The 7,807-nt window shown below is 34.0% G+C and overlaps 1 non-coding gene across 1 annotated transcript; it reads left to right on the forward strand.

Moving 5' to 3' along the window:
• Nucleotides 1-283: 283 nt before the first annotated feature.
• Nucleotides 284-390, forward strand: LOC128034355 (small nucleolar RNA R71). The gene has a single exon (XR_008190482.1). It is a non-coding gene; the product is annotated as a small nucleolar RNA R71 (small nucleolar RNA).
• The last annotated feature ends 7,417 nt before the right edge of the window (nucleotides 391-7,807 follow it).

Genomic DNA, 7,807 nt, shown 5'->3' on the forward strand with positions numbered 1-7,807 from the left:
ATAAACACATGACAACTCTGCTGATTTCATCTCATGGACTACAGTTGGATTTTTTATGGTTATAATCATATTAGCTACAGAAGATACTTGGGTCGTTAATGAAGTGATTGCATCAAGCTCGATGGTCGGGTACTGATAATCATTGTTGGGATTCTTTTCCAAGATCTCGTATGCTTCATTATAAGTTTTTTCTAACAAATTACCATTGACAGATGCATCAACTACCGTTCTTCTGTGCGCATTTAGCCCATTGTAAAACATCTCCATTTGAGTCCAGTGTTGGAATCCATGCATCGGGCACTTCTAAATTAAATCTTTAAATCGTTCCCAAGCTTCATATATCGTCTCATCCTCCATTTGCCAAAAAGATGTGATTTCGTTTCCCAACTTAGCATTCATAGTAGGTGGATTATGCCGTAGCAAGAATCTTTGGCAAAGATCATTCCATGATGCCATTGTTCCTGACGGTAAAGCATTCAACCATGCTCTCGCACAACCTCTTAAAGAATAGGAAAGCTTAAGTCTCAAGGCATCTTCAGGAACACCCTGTTGTTTGAATGAATCACATACTTCTAGAAAGAGTCTTAAATGTAATCTCGGATCTTCAATCGACAGCCCACCAAACTGTCCCACTGTTAGTAACATCTAGAACATTACCAATTTCAACTCAAATTGCTGAGCTTGTATGCTTGGTCTGACTATCCCTAAATTCAAATCATCCAATATTGTTATGACATGCTTCCTAATTGGCCTATCTTGTTCATCCACCACACGTCTAATGGGAGAATTTTCATTGTGATCATTTGGATTACCATTAAGATCATTCATATTTCCAACCATTTTTCTCAATTCTTTTCTCTTTCTCTGCAGGGTTCTGTTAATATCCAAATCAAAAAGGTATTTTGTTTCAGCAAGAATGTCTCTTCTCATGCACTGATGGAAAACCTATAACAAATAAATACACTAAGTTAAATAAGACTACTAAGTAAAATAACCAAACCAATTCACCGAATTGTTGATCCCAGGCAACAGCGCCAAAAACTCGTCGTGTGTGCAATGATATGCGATTTGTGCAAGTATACACATCAGATCAATTAATAAAGTGATGAGTGAGTATTGTTCCCACGAGGAACAGATTGAGGCACAACAGTGGTCACGTTATTATAATAAAGTGCAATTAATGCTATGGCAAAGTCAATGATAAATATGTAGTGACAATTAGTGCAGTAATGATGTAATGGCAATAACGAGAGTGATTATCGGCATAAACATAAATAAAGAAATAGACAACTAAATATGCTGTGACAAAGATACTACGACAAAGAATTTGTATAGAGTGATGTTGATTAGGAAGGTCAAGATTACCTAGAATCAACAGTAACTATGAGTAATGCCTTGGCAAAATTGTATCTACTTTATTGCACAGAAGAGTTCTAAAATGGCCTGACTCTCACGAGGACAAAACCTCAAGTTACCTAGCCCATGTCTAGAGGCTTTTTAGATATCTTGCATGAGTTCCTTCTATATGATCGTTAATCAATGTCTAGATTGGACTACAAGTGTCAGTCGAATACTTACTCATTTTTTTTCAAATTTAATCTAACCAATCCAACCCTTTCAGAGTGAGAATTAGTTTTTAGTATGCAAACAACCTTGTATGTCTAGAGATCATTGCTTTTAATTAAGAAATAAGAACAATCAAATGAAAAAAATAAAGTAAATTAGATATATACGTCATTCATAAAAACAGCTAAGGTTTCATCGAAAGTAATCCCGATCCAATGAGACTTAGCTCATAGGCTGGGAATTAAAATTCCAAACAAAGATATTATTCAACATTGCGTTCAACTACTACAATTAAATTTTCGAAGGAAATAACAGAAGAACTTCGGAAGCAACTTTCGCTTGCCTAGTTCACACTTCGGCTCATAGAGTCCTATGATGGGTAAGAAGGATTGTCTTAGATTTCTTATGCTTTGCGTAGCTAAACCCTTATTCACGCCTAAAGATCTCTCTCACTTTTTCTTAGTCATTTGTGAGATCCTCTTCATTGGTTTCTATAAATAGATTAGGCTAGGTTCGGCCAACAGCTCATGATTATCTTCTCCTCTTTTAGGGGATTTATCTGGAACAAGTTTGAATTTTAATTTGATTGGGACAACTACACGAAAAATGTTGACTTGGTCTTTCGAGCATTGCCACGACATCTGTGCTAGCAAACCATCTACACTTTGCCCTAAAAAAACTTCACTCCTTTATTTCCTTGTTCCAAAACTTGTTCCTACCACACCAACACACACAAAAGAACTCCACCGCAAGCGATTAAAAGCACCCAATTCCAACATAGTCCAAGTCCTAATGCAATATTAAAAATGCTAACTACAATGTCTTAAAATACAACAAAATGTACTTAAGTACAAGCAATTAGCTAGGTCTAAAGGCATGAAATATAACCCTTTTCAAGAGTTATTAGTCACAAGGAAAACTTAGCTTGCTCTTAATTACTAGGCTAGAACTTACACTTGTTCACGAATTAACAATAACTAAATTTAAATAGGGCATGTTAATAAAAGCCTCATTTTGTATCTATAACATCTATTCATTTAAACATTAACAATTTAGCTTGAACTTCACTATAATCATTTCCTTTCTCAATCACCAACTCCAAATATACTATTCCTTACAATTTGATCCATCCAATATTCTATTTTATTGCACAAAGATATTCAATCACAATCGTACATCACATATCATGAGCATGAGATTTACAAATATAACACAATCACAATTACAGGCATATTGTTTTTCATGTATTTCATAGATCCACTTGGTTAGAACACTTACTTTGTATCCATCTCGATAAGTTCTATATCTCTATAAATATTTAGTGTATTCATAATTTAATATAATCATTTTTGTGACAATAAAATATTGATGTCACATAAACAAATAGTATTGATTCCACATCTTAGATTGTAGATTCGATTTGCTTCAACCCTTATTAATTGGTTCCACTCGATCTACCACGCAAGACGATCTATCACATAATTAATACATAGTAGTATGGATCTTTGAAAAGCTTTCGTCACTTTAAAGGTCTATCACTATTAGTCTCATTTCTTACCTTCGCAATCTAAACTTTTGAAAGGACAATTTCTGTTGCGAAGTTGGGGGTATCCCCTACGATTATTGTTTGGTCATTCAAAACAATATGATGTAGAATTAGTACTATAGTACATAAATAATTAATATTAAAAAATACCACTATGACTCATGGCACAATACCATTCAACCATCTCAAAAAAATACTAAGAAGGATTTTTACGACTTAAAAATTATCCACACTTACACTTGATCAATTCAAATCGAACGATGAATCGAGACGGGGCGATTTTGGATAATCGAGTAATCTAGAAAGTATCATTTTGATAAAAGAATAAGTTTGATTAATTTGAAATGAGAATCGACACAAGGAGAGGAACAGAAAAAGGAAATAAAGATTTTGATCATCAGCTATGACGGCGATGGAAATGGCTCGACGGTAGTCCAACTATGGTGGTGCTATGTTCAACTGTGGTTTGATGGTGGTCCAACGGTGGTGAAGTTTGGAAGTTCGACTAAGGAGAGGAGAAGAAAGAAGTAGGAGAACAAAAAAGTGGAGGAGGAAGTGGACTCCCGGTGTCGACCGGCGACAACCACGACGACGACTGGAGGTGAGAGGTATGAGAATAGGAGGAATGGCGGCCACGAGAGGTGGTGATCGATGGAAGGTTGTTTTGTTCACGGTGGAGGAACAAAAGTGTTTTAGAGGAAAGGTGGTGGTTGTTTGTAAAAATGGAGAGGAAAATGGTGTGAAAGAAATGAAAAATCGAAGAAAATGAGAGGAAGAGGGGGTATGGACTGCAAAACCAAGGGTGGAGCTTGGTAAAATATGGCCAGGTTCAATGTATCAAGCTACATGGTAAGATGTGAGGTTATGGCAAGGGAGGGGACATGGAGAAAAAAGGGGATCATGTACCTCCTAACTGGAAACAAATCCTCCTCATTATGGTGCACAAGGTGGACGACAAGCACATTAAAGAAAAGGTAAAAATTGTCAAAAATAAATGTAAGAGTGTGAATAATGAGGCTTAAACCTTAGACCACTATGATAGCTAAGTAACCATTAAACCACTAGGCCATTAATTCCCTTGTGTCTAATCTTGCACATTTAATTAAAACATAGGAGATGACATTTTCACTATTGCTTAAATAATCAAAAATTGGGACGTGACAACTCTACCCTCCTTAAAAGAAAATTTCATCCTCGAAATTACCTGATAGGAAAATGTGAGGATATTGCTATCAAATTGCATCTTTCGACTCCCTAGTGGCCCCACTGGAATCGTGGTTCCTCCATAAAACTTTTACGAGTGGAATCTACTTCTTTTGCAAAACTTTGACCTTTCTATCTAAGATCTAGCATATAAAATCACAAATATTCATCAATGGCAACATTCAAAATCTTTAACAGATTCAAAAATGAAGGTACAGGCTAGCTGGAACTAGTTTTAACGTTCTCAAAAAAATAAAAATTACAAGAAATGGGTTCAAAATGGACTTACATGCATGAATCATTCAATGGCCGAACCTTGAAGGTATTTCCATAGAGTAGTCGGTTTGTTTAAAGAAGAAATGAAGAAGACAAATGATGAATTTCATCTTTTATTTTAATTTTATTACTTATTTTTAATTATTTTAACATTTACACATGAATAAAATAAAATTTAATGATCTCTTGCCGTCCCACTAATTAAAATGATATATTTATCGTATTACCCTTCCTTTATGATTCAAATATAATAGTGATCAAATTTTACATCCTTTATGATTTAGTCCTTTTAATTAATTAACTATCTAAAATTAAAATTTCTTCACAAAACTTTAATACAACCTTAATAACACTCGTAGATATTGATAAAAATATTTATGACTTGGTTTATAGAAACGAGGTCTCGATACCTCATTTTCTAAAACCACTTCACTTTACAATCATATCACTTGAACCTAATTATTCAATCAAATAGTATAAATTGCCAATTCAAAACTTATTTTACTATCGTATTTGACTTAAAAATCTTATTAATATTTATGAATTTACTCGTCGAATTTGTGGCCCCGAAACCACTATTTTCGACACCACTAAAAAGTTGGTTGTTATAGAAGGGGTTGGATGCTTTCTTGGGTATTAGTTGAGAGCTGATTTCTGATACTTTCACAATTGCAAGGGACTCAAAATAAATCTTCCAAAAGCTAATTTTGGGCTGCTCATATACCTTTGTCGAATTTGGGCCATTCTTCCCCTTCTCGGGCGGTTTTTGACACCCAATTAATAACAGACTCAATCCTTTTAAACAACCATCTTCCAAGTTGGGTTACATGGAATTCTTAGGTCCGATTTAGCGAGCTTGTCATCCACATGATGTACAGTTTAACTTTTGCTCTTGTGTGATATTATTCAGTTCCCATGCTTTATTAATTCAACATAAAATAATAAAATTATGCAAAATTATAATCATTTGTATAAAATTGCAAACTTCACATAATTTATGTATAATGTTTTAATATGAATGAAAATTACCCAATTAGATATCAAATACTCCAGCTTAACTAAAATTCTATGTAAAAAAAGTTATATAAACAGTTATAAAAAATCTAAATAATTTAAAGTTTACAATGGCATGCTTCCCAAAATACCCCTTTAGAAATATGCGTGCATATTTAAGTAAAAACCACAGTCTGAGTCTTGAACCACTACATGTAACCTCCAAAATCCGAGGTAGATGTTATGGCCAAATCTTAAAGACTACATTGGTCACCGGAATGGCACAGAAAAACTTTTGTATTGTCAATCATACTTTAAAACCATTTGTGCAACACCCCTAACCCAACTCCATCATCATATTAGGGTTACACAGTATTACGATATATAACAAATCTCAATACATTATAAAAACAAATAAAATATTAATTTATATTTTATTTATTCATAACCAATCATCATTGGCATCCATAGAAAAACGAGCTTTAATTTGAGTATACAGAACCTAAAAATTAATTTGGAATCAATTAAGGGCTAATCTAAAAAAATGGGAAAAATGGAAAAAAACTAAAAATATGGGTCACACGGCCGTGTGACAGAGCACATGCTATGTTGCTCAGGCACATGGTCGTGTGGCTAAATCGTGTACAATTCAAAAATAGGGTCACATGACCATTTCACCAAGCCATGTAACAACTGTGACTGTGTGGGAAAAATCTGTAGCAAAATTAAATAGGCCACAAGGCCATGTGGAGTGACCCTATGTGGCACACAGGTGTGTGACAGCCTATTTCCCAAGCCGCGTGCACCTAAAATGACTTCTAAAATAAGCCAAAACATTACCTATTTTTTAGGTTCCAAGCCAAACCGATTTCAGCCATTTTCACACATTCAAAACTCATTCAAACATGCCTAAAGGATACCAAAACATTCATCCCAAGTGCCTAACCAATATGCCCTCATTGGCACCATAACTCAAGCACCAAACTAAATTCATATTCAAATATCACAAGTTCTTATCTTATACACTTACCAAACATACCAACTCATCCATTCTATTCACATATATTTGACCATATCTCAACCACTTCCATGAAGCATAAACCAAATAACCAAAGACACTTATATGGACATATACAAGCCAAAACAAAAGATATATACACATCCACAAGTATGCTGAAACCAAAGTTTAAACAACATTATAATAACAAAAGAACTTAAAAGCACGTAGTACATGGCATTCATAACCTAACTTCAAAATGATCAGATTTCTACTAAGTTGTAGAATGGATAGTCTGAATGCTTCGACTTACTTCTAACCGACCAAGATTTTCAATGATCTACAAGAAAAGGAAACAACTAATGTAAGCAACTAGTGCTTAGTAAGCTCGTATAATGTAAAATTAAACTTACCGAACATGTATATATTCAAACCATTCATTCATTAGATCATGAGCATATATTTCTTTCCTATACAACACAAACCTCACAAGGCTAGTAAGTAGAACAATGAAACATATAATCTCAACATACCATGGAACATGTAATAATAAACATGTCAAATATACATTTCATTCATCTCATCTTCAATAAGCATCAGTCTTTCATTTCAAAGAATTCATATCAACATTTTCCTTTTCATCTACCAAGATCATATAACATTTCATATAAATATGATCATTTGTTTAAGCCTTTATTACTCATTGAACCAAATGAATTAACATCAGATACTTGGGAAAATGCTCACACAAGTTGTGCCTCTAACTGTATATGCTCACACAAACCATGAAGTACACTTGCTCACACAAGCTATGGGTCGGGATGTTAGGCTATACGATGCTGCTCACACGAGCTACAGAGAATCCACAACAAATGTAAGGCCTCAGCCATCGACAGGACATCTAACACCAACAGCTGAACTATAAATAACACCTAATGACATGTAATTTGTATGTTAAGTATTCACAAGGTTCAAGCGAGCCACATTATATATCTTAATCATTTAACTTCATTTCCATTATACCATTTCAAGCACACATCCATACATTTCACATTTTCCAAGCATAATCATCAATCTAATAAGCATCACAATTTAGTCCAAAATCACTAATCGACATATATAATTCAATTTAACCATACCTAACTTGAATAATTGTTAAAATGTTACTAAAAGCATAAATTAATAAGTTTAAACAATATACCAACTTACCTAAACAAAAAAGACTA

This window comes from Gossypium raimondii, chromosome 10 (genome assembly GCF_025698545.1).
Source record: "Gossypium raimondii isolate GPD5lz chromosome 10, ASM2569854v1, whole genome shotgun sequence".
NCBI lineage: Eukaryota > Viridiplantae > Streptophyta > Magnoliopsida > Malvales > Malvaceae > Gossypium > Gossypium raimondii.